General features: G+C 43.1%; 1 long non-coding RNA gene across 15 annotated transcripts in view; it reads left to right on the forward strand.

Annotated features, from left to right (window-relative positions):
- Positions 1 to 7,444: 7,444 nt before the first annotated feature.
- The window catches only part of LOC141558238 (uncharacterized), a 125,236-nt gene continuing 112,928 nt past the window's right edge, over positions 7,445 to 19,752 (forward strand). For 3 of the 15 annotated variants that reach the window (XR_012487014.1, XR_012487011.1, XR_012487013.1), the window contains exon 1: positions 7,452 to 9,271. This is a non-coding gene — a long non-coding RNA (uncharacterized LOC141558238). Of the gene's footprint in view, positions 9,272 to 19,752 lie in introns of all 15 variants that reach the window. The other 12 variants (XR_012487007.1, XR_012487006.1, XR_012487009.1 and 9 more) reach the window with 9 other exon arrangements.

Genomic DNA, 19,752 nt, shown 5'->3' on the forward strand with positions numbered 1-19,752 from the left:
TAAGTTTATGGAGCAGTTAGTGATGTGGTGAATAGAGACTAACCCTAGAGTCAGGAGGTTCTGAGTTCTAATCCAGCCTCAGACATTAATATTGTGTGATCCTGGGCAAGTAAGTGATTTAATCCTGTTTGTCTCAGTTTCTTCACTGGAGAAAAAAGTGGCAAACTATTTCAGTATCTTTGCCAAATTATCCTAGAAGGGCTTACAGATAACTGGACACAATGGGAAAAATTACTCTTCAACAAGTCAGGTTTTATAGGCTACTAGAAATTCTTACTGGGAAGAGTAACTTGTAAGGAGCACAATTTTTACATTTCACCTAGGGTTCACAGGAATCTTTTGGGGACTATGTTTTTTTCTCCCAAAGGAAGTAGTTAGTGACTGAATAAAAACCAGACAATACAGTAGGAAAAGTCAATGATAAGTGGAAGATGAATAGAAATAACTCTCTTCTAGCCCATTAATTGGTGAAACAAGCAAAAGAAAGGCACTTGAAAGTTTGAGAATGGAGAAAAATTTTGCTTAGAAACAATGGCTGCTACAGACAATCCTAGTCCACATATGCAGATGTTGTTCATTTATCTATGTCTTTTACCCTCCTCTTTCCACCTTTCAACTACTATTTGTGACAAAAATGGCTAACCTTGCAGTGAGAAAGAGCTCTTTTTTAATGTTTCTGAAGTCTTAAGAGCTAACTTGGAGCAGAGAGAGAATGGCTGACTATAAAGTCCCAAAAAGGAGAGAAGCAAGGCTGGTTCCATATTATGAAAACAAGCAACATAATTAATCATATTAAAAATTTCAAAACCCCAAATCACATGACTATATATCAAAAGATATAGAAAATGCTTAAGTAAAGTCCAAAACTCACGTATGCTAAAAAACATTACAAAGCATTAACACAGAAGGACAAATTTTAATGTGACAAAAACATATTCAAGGCAAAACTATATTATTTACAATGAGGAAACACTAGAATCTTTCCTGTTAAACAAAAGAATAAAATAAACTTCCCTTTCCCCCACATTGCTATCTGACATAGTCTTAGAAATTCCAGTAATTGTAATAAGATTATAAAAAGAAATAAAATAGAAATATATAAACACAATGGTAAATAATCCCCCTTTACCAACTATATGATAATTTACTTAGAAAACCCCAAAGAATATGCAAATGAACAATGTATAGCTTCAGTAAAGTGAAAGTATACAAAACAAATTCACAAAAATTATCAGCATTTTTACGTAATAGGAGAAAATAATTAAGAAATTTCATAAAAATATAGTTTTTAAAAATCCTTTTTAAATAAAGAAAGGCCTAAGTATATAGAAAGTAATTCTTTATTGTGGGGCTGCTCCAGTATAATAAAAGATAATGATGCTACCTAAATCAATTTACAGATTTAGTGTTATGTTGATCAAGCCATCAAAAAAATCACTTTACACAATAAAAAATAGCAAAAATAATTTATGGAATAAAAATCCAGATTCTCAAGAGGAATAATGAAAAAATAGGAATGCAGGATAAAGAGATCTTAGAGACTTCAAATTATATTCTAAAATAGTAATCATCAAAATTAACTACAATTGTTTAAAAATTGAAAGATGCATAAAAGGCAACAAATTAGAAAGACAAAGAAGAAGGTTCTTTTCCATTCCACTATCTGTGGAATAATTCATGACCAAGCAAGAGCTAGAGAGGACAAAAGAAAATAAAATGAACAATTTTGATTACATAGAATCTTAAAATCAAAGTATTTGCATAAAAAAACTAGAAATTAGGTAACAAAGCAGGGGGAGAAGATATGTAGCAAATTTCTCTAGTAAGGTGCGTTTTTAAAATGCACCAATAAATTATTCAAATTTGTAAGAATAAGAGCCATTTCCCAAATGATAAATACTCAAAGACTATGTAAGCAGACAGATGATGTCAAAGTTGCACTTCAAAGTCAGCAAAATTGGCAATGACAAAATATGGAAATGGTCATAGTTTAAATCACTACAGGAACACAAGTGCACCAATATTTTGTTGATGATACTGTAAATTGGCCCAACAATGCCAGAAAATGTTTTTCAAACAGACAAAAAAACAAATTATTCATAGCCTTTGACCCAAAGATCTTAGTGTTTTGCATATACTATAAGAAGATCAGAAATATAAAGTTCTCAAACACTAAAATATTCATAGCAGCATTTTTTGTGGTAACACAGAACTGCAAACCAAGAAAACATTTTTCTGTTGGGAATAATTAACAAATGATAGTATCTGAATGTAATGGAATACAATTTTACTCTAACAAATGGCAAATGCAAAAATTCCGGAAAACATGGGAAGATTTATGTAAACTAATATAGAACGAAAGTTGCAGGATCTGAAAGACAAAACTGAACAATGACTATTATTATCCCATAAAATAATAATCTCAATAATTAAAAAATGTGTGATTATGACCAACTTTAATTCTGAAGGGGAAAACAACAAAGAAATGTCAGTCAGTTATTCAATTAACATTTATCAAATGCCAGGATGTGTGCTAAACACTAAGAATACAAATAAAGGTAAAAGATAGCCCTGCTCTCAGAGATTTCACTGTCTAACAAGGAGACAAGATACAAACAAGTTATGTGTAAAATAAAGTGGAAATAATCAATAGAGAAAAAGGATCAAAATTAAGAAGTTGAGATTTGAAGAAAATGAAGGAAACCATAAGGGCTTGATGGATGCAGAGATGAGGAGGGAGAACATTCTAGGCATAAGAGAAAGCTAGTAAAAATGCCTGGAGTAGAGGGGAAGTATTTTGTTCCAGAAAGAACCAAGAAGACAGAAAAAAGATTAGGAAGGTAAATAGTGCATGTTATTACGGGCTTTGAAGGCCAAATAGAGAATTTTATATTTGATCCTACAGGCGATGTAAAGCCACTGGAGCCTCAATTTCCTTATCTGCAAAATGTGGATAATGCCTGTAATACCTATCAGTATAGATGTGAATATCAAATATGTTAATGTATGTAAAGTTTTGTCAACCTTAAAGTGCCATCGGAATGCTATATATCATGAAGGTTTGCAAATTCTCTTTAACAGTAATCCTTAGGACTATAATTTTTCAAACCTTTCCTAAAATGCACAAATTATCTTCCCCTGACTCTATCCTTCTAGATGGGATTGGAGTGACAAAGTTTTGTGGGTAGTAGACTTTAATATTCCTTTCAGGTTGTGTGAAGAGTATATTGCTTTGCCCTAGTCCCCCATTTCTGCTCAGCCTAATTTCTTTCTGGAGCTGAGCTCATTTGTTTGGATATCTTAGTCTTCATTTTTTTTTCAAGAAATTCTTCTTTTCAAGAAATTCCCCTGATGGTTTCCTAAGTTAATTTTTATGTTTCATTACACAATCACATCTTATTTGCTCCTATTCAGAAATAGTGAAAGCATAAATAAGAGATCACATTTACTTAAAAGGCAGCACGTTTTATGGGATCTCTAACTATAATTGGAGCCCAAATATTATGAATATTCTGTAAACAGTGGGAAACTTTTAAGTAACTTTTTCATTTATTTAATAAACTGGATTCCCAAAGTCTTCCATTTTTTGAAATTCCCAAGAGCCTATTATAAACTCTTTGGGTTGTGTTGAGGTGTTAGTGGAACAGTCACTGACCAGAACTGAAGTTCTTGTCTTAGCTGTGCCACTAATTAGCTCTGATTTGTGGCAAATCATTCAACCTCTCTGACCTGATTCACTTCTAAAATAAGAGAGTCTTAGGCAATCTACAAAATCCCCTCCAGTTCTACTTTTCTTTGAATCTAATACTTCCTCCCTCATTCCTGCTCCTCCAACTAAGATACTGTTTTGGGATGAGGACCTCTCTCCCCATTTGTTTCATGGGGCCTGAGTGGAGAATTAATTGAAAATATTCTCATGATGCCAGACCATTCCTGCACAGGTGAAGCTATTTCAGAGGTCAGGTAATAATAATAATAATAATAGCTAACATTTATATAACATTATTGGTGGTGTTAGTTTCCCTATTTTACAGATGAAGAAACTGAGGCAGATGGAGTTAAATGACTTGCCCTGGGTCACAAAGTTATTGTCTGAAAACATATTTAAATTTATATCTTCTTGATTCCAGGCTGGGCACTCTATCTACTGCACCACTAGTTGCCTTAAATGGCCAATGACCAACAATTCTCTTAAGTCAATCTACTTTTCTTGCTGTGCGAAGAAGACAGACAAGATGGAGCTAGAAGTAGCATTTAAACTTAGAGAGGAAGGTCAAACTGAAGAGGTTTTAGTTAGTTGGTGGGAGAGGGTGATAGAAGTGATATAGACAAAAGGTGATTGAAGATGTAGGATCATTCAAGAAGCATAAAGAAGGAAACCTTGCTGTTTAGGCTTCCTCTTCTAACTGGATCTCAATCTATTTGTTATGATTCTCTAATCTTGCTTGAAAACCAGACTCCCCAACTCACTCCATCCCTTCTGCTAGCAACTTCCCTTCTCCTTTTACACCTAAGAAGTTATATGCTGCTGGCTAGTAATTTCTCCAGCCCTTCATTCCAATATCTAGGAATCATGGTCCCATTAGTAGAGTGTTTGGTGGTTAGCTCTGAGTCCACCAGGGTTCTGACAGGCTTAATCTTCAAACAAAACCCCACCTATTTCCTCCACCTACTAAAGCAGGGAAGTTTTCCAAGCTCCACCTACCAAGGCAGGACTTGAAGGCTCATTTGCAAGAAAAGGTGCTTGCCAGCTTGTTTTCCAAGAATCTGTGTCCAGGACTAGAAAGTCCAGAAATAACAAAATTTGGAGGCTCAAACTTCTGGACCTTGTCTCCAGTGAATAGGACACTCATCACTACCCTGTGAATCATTTCTTCCTGATGCTCCTATCTACTTAGCTTCCTAAGACACTTTCTATCCCCTCCAGCTTCCATTGTTCTTCCCTCTCCCCCAGCCTTCAGTTGCCTTGCCCAAGTTAAAACTATGCTTTAATCATTTGTCAGGGAAGAGTGGGAGGTGGTGAGGGGGCAAGATCGGCTTTGATTTGGTTCAAAGGAATAGTTAGATACTACCCCAGCATCTCCCCTTAATATTTCCCCTAAATTTCCAGCAGTAGGCTCAATCAGAGGAGTCACTTGCTGATGGGCACTGATGTCTCTGTGCCTGAAAACTAGGACTCAGAGGTCTCTCCTGATCAAAAGTCAAGGAATTCAATACAAATAGTCATCTGCTAAGGCAGAGAGATCTTGGAATAAGTGGACAGATCAAGCACAGTTCCCATACTCCTCTTTGGGAAGTGAGTGGTGCTGCATTACACCGGGGGAGTAAGGCCCAAAAGGCCTTCTCAGGAAGAAGAAATGAAAGACTCCCCAAACAGCAGTTCTTGATCCTTTAAGAACGAAATCTCTGACTAAAAAATGAAAATGCAGTTGCAGTGAGTAGACCCACCCATGTCAGCCTAGACTAGATCTCCCAAACAACAACAAAAATTCTTGTTTTTAAAGCCATATAATATTGTCTCCAAATGCTCTTTAATTCCAGGATCTTGGCCTTAAATCCTATTTCTTAACAGGAGAGCTTATAAATATAGAGAAAATATGAAGACCATGGTGTTGTATAGTCCTAGAAATATGGAGCCCTGTACCTTGATTCTTTAGACATAACCTTTTCTAGCCAGGCCAAAAAAATTAAAAAGCCAAAAACAGATGATAATGACAATAAGCAAATAATTCAGCTGGCAAAATTAGGAACCCCTAAGCTTGAACTTACTTAGAAGATGAGTTCACAATCATACTGCTCTTACCAGATCTTCCTCTCTTTCCCCAATCCTAGAGAAGATACTGTGGAATTGATGCCATTTCTGTTTTTCTCCAGCTTCTTCCACCACTATGCGCCACCAGATCTCTCCTGGGCTGTCCACTAGAGGTTGCTGTTTGCCAGCCTGATCTCAAAGGGGGGAAAAAGGAAAGAAAGAAAAGAAAAATGTAGTGGGATGGTGAATCTGCAGTTAGCAAGAGCAAAAGAAAGAAAAGAGAAATAGAGATAGAAACACAGAGAGACAGAATGATTTTAGAGAAAGAAAAAGACAGAAAGACAGGATAGAAGGAAAAGACTTTTTAAAAACATGCTTTTGTGTTGTGACTGTTATTGTCTTGGAAATATCCTAAGAAAATAACAAATGATTCTTTTACCCTGCTCTAATCTTTCCTAAATTCTAGGATTAGGGCTTCCTCCAACTAAATTTCAGAGTTTACCCTTCTTTCTTACAGAAAAATATAATTGAAAGAAACTCAAATCCAGAGCACAAAGTACCAAATGGTATTTATCTGAAATTTCTGCCCCATGTTTTCCTTCCCCGATTCAACTCAACCATGTCCTTTGAGCCAGGGACACCTAAGCTTCCTTATATCATGACACCAGCCCAGGAATTAATCCCCGACACAGCTAATTTGAAAAATCAGATTTTTGTTTTTCCTTCTGAAGGCTGGATTAGATTTAGGAAGCTAAGAGGGAAGAGACAGTAAAAATAACTGTTAAAAATGGATCTGTCTTTCTGTAGTTTTCTCTATTTTAGCTGAGACTTTTCTTTTTTTCCGTGGTCCCACTGGTCTGGAGGCAATACAAAGATCTGGGGTCCTAGCGTACCGGTTTTCGCGGGGGGCAAACAGATTTCCATTTTGGTGATTTTGTTTGGTAGATAGTATTTACTTTTTTTTTTTTGAAACACATTATTTCCCAGCCTTCGATAGTCTTCCTAAATCTTTGTGACACAAGAAAGAAGAGGGGGAGGAATCTATTCTTGGTTTTCTTTGATTGCTATGAGGTCGGAGAGGGGGCAGTGGGGAATGAGAAAGAAGCTGACTTTGGAAAGACGAAACCAGTCTGACCTTCCAAAGTAGCCTAGGCCCCGGGCCAGTCGGTCCCAAGGGACTGCTCTAGGGGGAGAAAAAAAAAAATCAACAAGGTAACCGGAAATCGTAGATCCGTTTCACTGAAGGGGCATTAGCTCCCAGAACTTGTTGGCCTTCAAAAGACAAGAGGAGGGGGACCTGACTCGACTCCCACAGCCCTGATCTTGCCGCAGCCAGGGGAAGAAGGCACTCCCCAGCAGCCAGAGGGTCCAGAGCATCTCCTGTCACAGCTCTCTGATCCTGTCAGCTTTTCCCCTCAAAGGGACAGGGATGGGTTTCCGTTGTCCTTTCCTGGACAGGGCACGTGAAAGTTGTATGGTGCGGGGAGTAGGGGAGTGTGATTCAGACGAAGGAGGAGAGGAAGGAAAAGCACAGTCCAAGTCCTCTCTTTCCCTTGCTGATCGAATCATAGCTGGAGGCAAAAATGTTGTCGTTGTTGTTAAAACGGTCATATTTGGTCTAATTTTTCGGGGGGGTGGGGGAGGGTGCGGTTCACCCGAGATTGCCCGGATTCCCGCTTCGGGAGGAAACCAATCGGCCGGGATTAGAAGCCAGAATGGCTTAATGGAAACAACAACAGCAAATTCCACTAATGGAAGGCTATTTTCTGACTCTCCTGCAAGACCCCTTCTCAAGGACCCAGTGGTGGCAAGGACCGTGGAAACTCGCTCAAAGAGTCTAGCGCCGCGCCACCGAGCTCCATTTATTAATCCCGAGTTTATTTTAGCGTATGGCTGCTTGAATGGTTTAAGGGGGGCGGGGAGTCAAGAGAAAACGATAACACCCCCAAGTTGGCTCCTAGATTTTTCTTTGGAATAGAACTGGAAGGAGGGGAGGAGCTGGTATGAAGCGAGGGCAAAGATCTGGAGTTGCGGGTTCTGGAATGTAAGACCACGAGCGGTTGAAGTACCGGCTCAGAGCCGGCAAGGTGTAGGGCGCCGAAGTTCAGCAACCGCAGAGGAACCACTCGGTCCCTGCGGGTAGGAATGGACTTGGGAGAACACTAGGGTTCGGATGGAGAGCATAGCCCAGGACTAGCTTAGGAAAAGCACGCGGAAATATCTCCAGAGCAAGGAAGAAGTTGGCAGCAGCCGGGTAGCTGGCCATGCCCTACCACAGGAACAAAGGAGACTCTAAGCTCTGAGTACTGGCGCGCGCAAGCGGGAACCGGTCCCATATCAGCTATGGGCAGAAAACTCGAAGGAAAAGAGAACGTCAGCGGCCAGAGAGAACAGTCTATGCTTTGGTCGATTTGCCACAGCAGCTGGGGCTGAGGGGGGTTAGGAAAGGATAAGAGAACATCGATTGCGCAGGAAAGAGGCCAGCGGAACTAGAGACGTCTGGGAGGTTTCTATCTGCCTTCCGTACACTGAGCGGGCATCGCCGGCCCTGGCATTGGAAAGCATAATCATCATTAACGTTATTAGCCTCATTAATGATGTAATCTTACTAGAATGAATAATCACAATAGCTGGAAGGGGTGATGGGGTCAAGACTGGGCCTATATTCTGCAAAAAGAAATGGTGGTCCCTCTTTTCACGGAAGGAGCTGCTCTTGGCCTAAAAACCTTGAATGGGTTTTCCAATAGGTTGAATAGGAAAACGACCGGGAGAAGAGAGGGTGTACAATTGGGGCCTAGGAAACTGGAGCTAGAAAAACTGACTTCCCAGAGAGACCGGAACCCTCAGCCCTGTGGCAGGGGAGGGAGCTTAAATCCAAGAGATTCAAGGCTCTACTGTTACTATGTTGGGTAGATTCTCCAAACTTGCCACCATTCATAAGATTCCTTCACTGCTTTTGGACCTTCTCTTAGTTTGGAAGAGGCCGAAGCTGCGGCACTAGAAACAACTAGATCTGAGGGGCTATCTTTAACCTATTTAACAAGGAGTTACCCAAGAGGAACCCCCACCCCCCGCAAACCCAAAATCTCCACCTGAATTGCACTCAATACTCCAGCTCAGAAATTCCTCGGGAAAAGAGGCTAAAGGAAGGTCCCCAATTCACCCCCAACCTCAGATATTTTCTCCACTCTGCGGGAGCAGCCCCCAGGAGAGAGGCCCCAGCCCTTTTTATAGGTGACGTAGGGCGCTACGTGGCCAGCTCGGGCCCTAGCCCCACGTTCATAGGCTTCTACCCCTGAAGTGACACTTCGGCGCTGGCTCCCCCTTCCCCCGCCCCTGCCCTCGGGGGGACGCCGCCTTTTTCTAATCGGGACGCAGCCCTGCCTCGCCACAAACTCCCGCGCCCACCGAAGAGAGAGTGCTCTGGAGACCCAGGGACAGAGTACTTCAAATCCCACCCTAAGACTGGCCAGGAAAAAAAGAAGTCCTTCTTGGCTCCTCTCAGGTCAACTTTCAGAGGTGAGTGAGTCCCCGAGTTCCATTTGGAGACAACGGAGAGTGTCGAGAGACTGTAGGAAAGACAGTGGATCCGTAAGAATGGGGATGGATTGAATGGATGAAAAGCAGAAGCGAGATCGGTGGGGGAGCGGGTCGGAGAAGAAGGTCTCAACCCCGACTCTCTAGAGGAAATGAGGGTACTTTGGAGGCCAACGACCTTAAAGCCTTCCTAGCTATAGTCACTACAGGTTTGAGGGAACTGTGAGCTGGTCTGGGTCTACACCTGCATCGGGTGAAGCGCAAGAGGCCTCAGCGTAAGGGAAGCAGGGAAGGTGAGTGGAGCGAAATTTAGAGCTGAAATGGTGATGGTGGTGGTGGTGTGGTGATGATGATTGTGGTAAATACTATCATTATAGTCAAGATAAAAACAAACAATATTAAAACAGTGCTATGTGGTCATCACAACCCAAATAAATCCGAAGCTTTCTCAATTTGGGGCCGATGGAAGAATAGTGAAAAAGATTTTTTTTTTCACTGTTCCTCTCTCTCCACACTCCATCCCTAAGAGCCCTCGGCTAGAGGCGAATCAATGGTGCTCAGACCCGGGGACTTGGAGCGGTATGTCCCTAAATTGATTCAAGCTTCGCTTAGCAATAAAGCTCTCTCAATAGGGGCACAATGGAGTCCCAGTGTGACCCGAACAAAGAATTTGGAAGTAGTTAAACTGCAGGACACGTCCACAGCCTGGGTGCCTGAATTAAAAAGAAGGGGGGAGAACGAACTTTGGGAAGGGGGAGGTTTAGAGAACATGCACAGGGGAAAAGTTGATCGGTCGTCTTTGCTTCAGTGGCAATGGAGCAAATATAATTCAATAGGAAATGTAGGGATTTCGGTAATGACAAGGTGGCCCGGGTTACACGCAAGTTGAGCTCTTCGGAACCTAATAAAAATAAACTTCACAGAGAGAAGGCTTCTAGATTCCCAGCAGTGAAGGAGTTTTCTTGGTTTGGGACCAGGGAAACACACGATCACACTTCCAAAGTGAAGTGTGTAGAGAGATAATGAGATAGTATTGGGTTACAGACAAAAAAGAGAAGATGAAGAGGACTTTAATGTGGGATGGATACAGGAATAGAAGGATAAAGATTTGTATAGGACCTGAGAAAACTGGGAACTTTAACTACCAGCCAAGGGGGAATTCTCAAAGATCAAGTTACATATACAGCTGTCTTCTCTCTTTTTAAAAAAACTATCTTCAGAGTGAGATGATTATATTTTCTTCCATTTCTAGAAATGCTTTTAGCTATTCATTTCTCTCTTACCTTACACTATGACTTCAACACCATGTGTTGGGGGTTGGTAGTGTGCAGCATATGTTTTTATGTGAATTTTTCTTTAAAGAAGAGGGCAAAATCCTTGAAAAGGGAAAATTTTAAATTGTAGAGAAAATAGCCTAGATGTATGGAGGCAAAGGTTCTTCGGGGGGGGGGGGAAGACAAACAAAGATTAACTATGAGATGGAGAATGAGAAGAGGGAGTCAAAAGAAAGAGAAAAAAAAAGGAAAAAAAAGGAAAAAAAAGAAAACCTTCCCTAAAAATATCTAAAATGGGAATCCCAAGGTTGAGAATATTGAAAAAGAATCGGAAGAAAAAGAGGAAAAGGAGATGGGGGAAAGACTCTGTATTTGGGTTGAAATTGAGACACTGCCTTAAGAAATAAAATGGGAAATAAGGTCCCTCTAATTAGGCAGCTGCCAGCTCCTACTGGGGGAGGCGGGCTGGAAAGGGTTAACCCTATTGCTCATGAACTTGGCCTGTCTGTCTGGGTTTTGATGGATGGTAAGACCCCGCTGACAAGTTCAGCTGGCGGGACCTCCCCTGCTGTTGCCGTTGAGAGAGACAGAGACATATACCCACAGACCTAGATAGAGTGTACAGAGACAGAGACAAGGGGTGTGGAGGGAGAGAGAGAAAGGGAGAGCGGTCTTTCAGATCCTTTAACCCACAATTCCCTCTCATTCCAAAAGAGACCTACCCTCTCCCTCTTCACTACCCCTCATCCACTACCCAGTACCCCTTTACAAAAACAATGAAAGATGATCTATGTTTCCAGGAGGTTCGGATTCCGTAGCTCTGTTCCCATCTCACTCTTCCACTATATAAGAGGGAAACCTCACCGGATAATCAGATAATGGGATCACAGAGAGGAATTCGCTCTGGGATTAGGGTTGGGACTGATTCCAGACACGAGGGCAAAAAGGTTTGTGAGGGGTTCAGCGGAGTCCTAGTTCAGCATTTGGACAGCAGCTTGGCAGGTGGAAAGAACTGGCGGGGCACTTAGTTTCCCCAGGTTCTCTAGAAAGGGCGCAAAGGTTAGTAATAATGGCGAAAAGTTGAGACCTGCCTCGAGGTCCTCGGCAGCTCTAAGACAAGGTCTACTTAGTTTGATGAAGCTTCGCTGAACTCATATTAGGGGTACCCATCCTCCCCCTTTCCCTGCATCCGCTACTTCCCCTGCATTCAAGCAAAAGATCGCTAGCTACGGCTAGATCTATATGGAAAGGCACTTTAGCTCCGCGTTGAGACGCCAGGGGAAATTTCAACCTCCCCATTCTCATGCTAAACCCATTTCTTCCCCATACCCCAAAGCTGTGAACAAGGCCTCCATCCTGGGTCACCCTGTGCTTCTCCACCGCCACTCCCCCTCCATTGCCCCCAGTGGTGTAGGGGGTTTTAAGTGAGAAGAGCAGCTCTGGAGGAGTGGGTGGCGGGTCTTAAGAATGGGGGAGCCTATAGTTGGAGTGACTATAGTCAGGCACTGCTGGTTTGGGAATGGCGCCGATATGGCACAAGCTATGCTGAGAACCCGGATTAAAGGGCAAAGGGCCGGAGAGCCGGGGCTCCTGAAGCCCCCTCTCTCCAAGGCTCCTCTCCGCTCTTGCCCTTTCTCTAGCTCTCCCCCCCTCTCCCCTCTGCAATGGTTGGAGTGAGGGGGGAGAGAGGGGAGAGGAGGGGGAGGAGGAGCTGACGTCACTGCGGGCCGAGCCTGCCCGAAGAGGCGGCGCTGGGAGCAGCTCCAGAGACAGGAGAAGCTGCGAGAGGCAAGGAGCCCCCAGAGCTGGCCGCCGCCCCCCTCCTCTTCCTTGGGCCGAGGAGAGGCAAGGACTGCCGAAAGGGCGGCAGCAAGGGGCAGGAATCTGCGCTCCCCATTACCACGGGGACTGAAGAGACCTTCCGTACCATTCCCAGTTCGCTGCCCAGCCCCCGCCGCTGCCTCCCCGGGCCCCCGAGCTCGGTCTCCGAGAACCCCCACCCCTTCCCCCGTCCGTAAGTGCTACTGTCTGGTGCGTCTAAGCTGAGCTTTGTGGGGAGAGGATGGGGGATTGCGACGCCCTGAGGAGCTGTGAGGGGGAGGGGGACTGGGGCAGATGAGGCAACTGAGCGGGAGGTGGGGGTGGTGAAGCTTTGGGAGTATGAGGTTTAACTTGTTTCTTGGAGCTTAGCTTATCCTGGGGGAGGCAACCGGGTCATATTCTCCTTCACCCCTCTGTTTTTGAGGGTCATCAGTAGCTCTGTTTGGTGAGTAGCCCAGGGAAAGGCAGAAAGGGACTGGAGGAAGCCAGAGGTCTCTGCCCTGGCCCTAACCCACTGACCCTTGGAAATCTACAAGGCCAAGGTCAGGGGTCATATGGTAGAGGGAAACTGGAGGGGTTAAGGCATTTGACTTTGGATCCCTTGGAGAAAGGGAGTGGAAGTTATATGACTTGGATTGAACAAGAGAATAAACGGTAAATCTTTCAGATGTTAAGAGAGTAAGGAACCCATATGCCAGGTCCCAATCTCCAACCCCAGCTTCTGAGTTCATTTTCTCTTCCTTCACAAACTACCCACATACATATCCATTCCTACAATACTCACCATGCCAGGATAGATGTTATCATGAGAAACATTTCAGGTGATAATTATACATTTGCATACAACTAAAACCACCACTCCTTTAAAAATCCATAATATATTTTTCTCGTTTAAAACACGAGATTGTTGGAAAATATTTTCTGGGTATATTTTATTTTACATCCATATCTGCACATAAGAACTTTAGGTCAATTAGTTGTGTTTCAGTTCTAGTCCTCCTTACCTACTTCTCCCACCTCCCAAAGGCAAGAAGGATGAGGATAGTTGGGTGAAGCTCTAACAGAAGGGGGAGGGGAAGAATATAGCTGAAAATGCTCAGGGTTTCTGGCTTCTCAGTACAGCCAGAGCTGTGACTCTGATGGAGGGCCAAGGCCGCCCAACCTGGAAGATTGGGCACAGCAAATAGGCATAGAAAAGGCCCTGCATCTAGGGTGAGGGCATTTTCGTTAGAGTTTCAGATTTAAAGAATAATCAGTGTTTATTAATTTGTGTGTGTTTTTGTGTGTCTCTTGTGTGTGCAGGTAGCTGTGTATTTCTATTGAGAAATATGAGTGGGGGAAGAAATAATAGTGGGGGGTTGAATGGGAGTTCTCTTTACCACACAACCCTCATTCTGATAGGAAGACTGGAACCTATTGAATCTTCTGACCTATAGAGCTAAGAAAAAGAGAAGGGATAAAGGACTGGGGGAGGCTCCCTTCAAAAGCTGAATCATATATAAGATACTTAGGGATAAAGGAAAAGCATTTATAGTTTGTTATTGGGAGTGGGATGAAGGGGGGTTGGGCACTGGTTTTTATCTCAAGTCAAATTTTGAAGGTAGGAGCACCCAGCAGCCAGCTCAGTGAATAAGAAAGGGGTGCAAATAGCCTGATTCAGCCAGGGCTGTTATTATGGCAGTTATTTTTGTTCTCCACTACAGCATTCTTTGCTGTATCTCTCCCCTTGCCCTTGTCCTCTCTTCATTCTGTTTCCACCCACCTCCCTAATTCCTCTAACTGATACTTAGGGCAGTACAGGCCCAAGCTTCTTTGCCTGGAGCAAAGGGAGGAGAGCAGTAAGCCCAGTTATGTCTACTACAGCATTGATAATGTCTGTGAACCAAGACTCCAAGTAACCTGACCAAATGAGAGGGGAGAGCTTTTATGGAGGGGAATGTCAAGAAGTCAATTCCTTATTCTTAAGGAGTGGAGAGACAAGAGTGGGGAACTACAATGCTAATTGTCTTTCCATCACATAAGAAAATGAGGAGATCTGATTAATAAAGGTTTGGGAGATGAGACTAAAGATTCAGGAGAGGAAAGAAGAAAGGTGGGATAATAGACAATTAAGAAGGGAGGCACTTGAGACCATGAGAAACGAGGGTTACTCCAGGTTATGACTAAAATAACTTCTCCTAATTAAATACCTATGATATAAAGATGAGAGATGAAGGGAGCAGATAGGGTTCCTACCTTGACCCCTTCTGGGCCTACTCCGATAAGAGCATCCCCCCAAACTGATTAGAACTGTGTTAAAGAGAAGGTTGGGTTTATTTCTTTGCAGGATCTTATATCTTGACCTTCCCCCTACATTCACCAGCCACTCCTCAAAAGGATAGATCTAGAGAACTCTAGTTAATGATAAAAATTCCTTTCTGTTTCCAAAGTATAGACAGCAGAATATGGCACCTACATAAAAGCACCAGTGTTCAGTCTTTCTCCTCCTCTGTCTTTCCCTTTCTTCTTCCACCCAAACACAGCCAAAGGCCTACTTCTCCCATCTCTGTCTTGGCACAGATTTCGGTGCTCCTAAGTGTGACCATCAACATCCTCAATACCAGATTCTGAAGTATGGCAATAACTAAAGTTCTTTTGGGTGTTGAGATGATTGTACTGGGTTTCTGAGGGCAGATGAAAGGAAAGAATTATAATCACTGAAAAAGCAAATTCAGAAAGAGTTCTTCCTATGAATCTGTTTGTGTATAGGTGAATGTATGTTATCATTACGTTTTGTATGTGTGCAATGTTTATATACATATATATACATACATGCTGAATATATGTAACAAATAATCATTTTTATACATAGGAGACTGTATTATTTTTGTATGATTCTATGCACATGTATGTGTACATTGTGTATGTGGGTGCATGCACGCGTGTGTGATGATATCTAAGATGCTTGCACATGGCATTCCTGTCCTGTTCTCCATGAAGAAACCTTGTAAGGCCTGAGTTTCTAGGAGCTGAATACCAAACCTACTGGCTCTGTGCTCCATTCGGAAGGCCGTAAGCTGATTAAGCTGGCTTTCTGACTCTTAGCTGGTTCTGTGGTAGATGGAATGAGGGGTGGGAGGGAAGAGGATAAAGGGAACAGCTTTCCAGGGCTTGAATCCCTAGGTTGTAGGAAAGAGGTTATGACTGCTTTTCAGGCCCAAGTGGAGAGGAACACCGAAGGCGGGAGTCACGCTCAGCACCATGGTCAGGGACCCCGCTTATTACAGAGTTTGGGTTTTCTGTAGGATTTGGGGGCTAAAAAATCAAAGCAAGAAGAAGGAGGGTGGAATGCAGTGGGTGCCTGGACAGGGTGGAGTAATCGAGGGGGAAGATCTTTAGTGATTCAAGTAATATAAGGCTTATGGGAACAAGGTCTTAGGTCTAGTTCAGCAGAAGGCACTAAATCTTCCAAAAGATTATCGTATTGGGATGAAGATGAACTGGAGAGTGGGGGTCAGTTTGAAATAGGAAATATTCAAAAAGGATTCTAAACAAGAAAAGAAACATTAATTTCATTGAGTGAAGTAATTGCATCCTAGGCCTATCAAATTTCTGACCTTAAATTTGACCAGTTCTTAAAACCGTCAGAGCTCCATATCATCTACGTGTATGTATTTACATTTGTTTTTAGAGAACATGCACATTAATCACACATTTGTTCTGTTCATGTGTGTGCTTAATTATATGTAAGTGTCGCATATATCTTTGATAAACCCCATATTGTCTCGTATTACCTTATGGGGCACATGAAAAAAAAAAAAACCAATATACTAGTCCATATCTTTTTTTTTTTCAGCTTAGAAAAATAAAAGAAAAGAAGAGACACCGTCTTTCTTTGAAACACAGAATGAGAAAACTGAGTTGCCAATAGAGATGGTGGGTTGGAGTAGGAGACTAGGGCAATAGTTCGTCTTGAATCACCTCCAGAACTGAATTCGAAATAAGCCTCCTCTGCCGGTTAAACCAACCCACCTTGGGAATTCGAGGTGTACACTGACTGGTACAGCCTGGCTCAGTCCGGGATTAGGGGCCTGGCGTGAGCTTGCATTCTCCCAGAACCAGGTCGACTCTGTGATAGCTCAAGGGAACTGAGGCTTTTACCTCGTTTGTGTGAAGGGAGAGACCGCCCTAAGAAAGTCCTGGAGCCTGCAGATTGACGGGGCGGGGCAGGAAGGAAGATAGGGGCCAAGTCGGGGAAGAGGTCTCTGTTTTTAAGACTGTCTAATAGATTGTTCTCTCAGGGAAAAGTGAGGGAGGGATTGGCCGTTTTAACTCCATCCCCAGTGGGTCTGTCCTGGGCACAGTGTATCCAACTTCTGGACCTGGGTTTCCCTAAAAGGGAAATCAAGGGTAGAGGATGCTAATGAATAGTCTGTGCCCGAATGGAATCCAAATTGGTGCTTTAATCATTTATTTTCTCATAGCAACAACTCGGTGCCTCCCCCACTCCTGGGGGCGCCTCATATACACCGTTAACATTAGCTTTGCCGAGAAGCCATTTTGTGCGCATCGTGCTTAAATTATACTAAAAGCCATTCTGTCTCTCTCTTTGTCTGTCTCCGTCTCTGATTCTGTCTCTGAGTCTCTTTCTCTTGTGCTCTTGCCTTACTCTCTTTGCCTACCTTTTCACCGTCCCTCGGTCTCCCTCTCACAATTGCTAAAACTTGCTCTTAGGGAATGGTCTTGAAGGACAATGATTCTGCCCCCACTCCCGTCTCCTCACTAGACGCCCCAATAGTCCATCCGCTGCAAAGACTGTGTCTGCTCCAGAAAACGGGAAAGGAGCCGGGGCCGGTAGACTTGGGGCAAGCCGCCTCTAAGTGACTGCCAGTTTCCTCCCAAATATTGCCATACTTTGTATTTAAACACCTTGGATTCAAATCCAGGTGATAATCTTTCATGAGACTTTTTCTGTTCCCTTTTCTTCCCCACTGTCTCCTTCCTCGGTATCTTAGGTTCTTGCAGAAGGAAATGTCTTCTGAAGTAGGACTCACAGAAAAATGTTTTAGGTTCTAGGCCTCTAGGGACAGGGGAAAGAACTAGATCTGCTAGCTGCTTTCTTTTCTAGGAATCAAGAAAGGAAAGCAGACAATTTTTGAACGGGCTTTTGTTCTTATAATTTTTTAGGTAGGGTTATAGGAACATGGGGTGGTTATTTTTCAGCTGGAGGATTGGAGGAAATTTACTATTTTAAAAATAATTGTCCATAGAGATAGGACTGTATTAGAAGGGAAAGTAGATTTCTTTTCTAATCTAGTGTTCTGGCAGAGAAATGCCCAAGTCTACCTATTCTTCAAAAATATTGCTGCTTTCACCAGTAGCTCTCTCTTGATTTTCCTCGGGCCAACTGTGATATGGGCCTAGAAAACCATTGGAGAAGAGATTTGGGAAGAATAGAAAGGAGGCTATGCAATCATCCATCTAGTCCAAACTCTGCATCTAAATCTATAGACTAATTTGATGGCATCTACAATAACTATGAACATCTGACTTCCCAAGCCATCAATCTTGGGTCAAAGAATCAACAAAAAAATAGGAAAGGGGAAGATACAGGAAATGTCTTCAAGAGTTGGCAGAGAAAATTAATTTTTTTCCATGCTAAAATCCTCTTCTTTGTAATATACCCACAAGAGAACTAATCAAAAAATTTAAGGAGATATCTAGGTGTTCAAAGCAGCTGAGATGAATATTCAGGGATATGGTTTCAAGATCCAAAACTCCCCTTCTTCAACCATCCCCCCAATTAAACTTTCAAATTTTAATGGGCTAAATTCTGCCTAAGTAAGACTACCTTGAGAAAACAAGTCTAGCTATCCATATTACAGGAAAAAGGAAAGCACTGGAATAGGGGAGAAGCAATTCAAACTGGGAGTGACTGGATGTGAAATGACTGAGGTAGGGAGCAATCTTCCCCCACCACTGGAGTTTTCGATTCCTTAGTTGAATTCAAGGGGTAATGACTGAATTGTCCCTGATTTTACCTATCATCTCTACAAAGATGAGAGAGAGAGAGAGAGAGAGAGAGAGAGAGAGAGAGAGAGAGAGAGAGAGAGAGAGAGAGAGAGAGAGAGAGAGAGAGAGAGAGAGAGATGGGTTAAAGGAGGCACTGGGAAAAACCTATTAGAGCTCTAAAAGTCTTGAAATTCTTTTTCCATCAGTAATGAGATTTATGAAGTAATTGATTTAGGTCACTGGATGTATAATTAGTCCTAGGGCCACACTTGCGAGGTTTAACGATTAAAAGTGGGAAAACTGAACTTTTGGAGACGGAAGGGTGAACGTGCTTTAGTTTAGTGGGTTTTTTCTGGTCTAGGTACCTAAACAAAATCTACATTCCCTTCATTATTTTTGCTAAATGGAAAGGTACAGTGGTTGATGTGACAGGATGAGAAAATATTTACTTGATTGGAGCTTTAAAAATAGAGAGCCCACGTACTGTTGTTTTCTGTGAAACACTCGAGTGGGGTGAGACAGGAGTTTTAAACGTTTTTCCACTTACGACTCCCCAAGCCTGGGAAAAGTGAGAGGAAGGAGATAAACTGCATCAGCATTTTGTATTCTCTAGGGAGAAGCTTTCCATTCTGCAGCTTGACTCACAGACACACGTGCCAACCTGGGCAGATACATATATTTGCACACCTACAAGCTTCTTGCAGTTGTTCTGACACGCACATAAGCATCGGATGCATCTATAAAAATCCTGACACATTCGGGCATATACATTCATAACCCACACCCCACCACCACCATCACACACTCCACTCACACTGGCATTCATACTTTCCTGAGGCTTCTCGCTCCTTTTCTCGTGACTCCACATATCAAATGTGTTCTGTGGTATGGAAATCTCAGTCTGCATAGAGAAGGTGGATCCTGAGGGGAAGGGGAGCGAAATTAACTGCAATGGGACTTAGCACCATGTCCCTCACAAGAGATAAGCGTGAATTTTTTCTCTGCAGCTGAAGACCTCCTCTTACCCCAGGGGGCCAGTGAACGCCAAATCCATTGTAAAGTCTGGGTCCGGCTGAGCGCGGGAAGGGGACCTAGATTTGAATGCTGGGCCCCTGATTGGTCTGGGTCAGGTTGACGTCACTTCCCCGCGGGGTGATTACCATCAGAAAAGAGGGCTAGTTGGATAGTGGGCGGGGGTGGGGGGGTGCTCCCTGTGTGCGCGGCGCCTCGGGACCTCAGAGCATGACCTGCATGCAAACCGACCGCTTCCTCCGAGTGGTCGGAGCCCCCCCCACTGGGCAACTCGGGAGGCCCAGAAAGCAACTCCAGGCAGCCCCCCGGGAACTGCCCGGGCTCCAGGAGGGAGAAGCAGGGCGC

The sequence above is a fragment of the Sminthopsis crassicaudata genome, chromosome 2 (genome assembly GCF_048593235.1).
Source record: "Sminthopsis crassicaudata isolate SCR6 chromosome 2, ASM4859323v1, whole genome shotgun sequence".
NCBI lineage: Eukaryota > Metazoa > Chordata > Mammalia > Dasyuromorphia > Dasyuridae > Sminthopsis > Sminthopsis crassicaudata.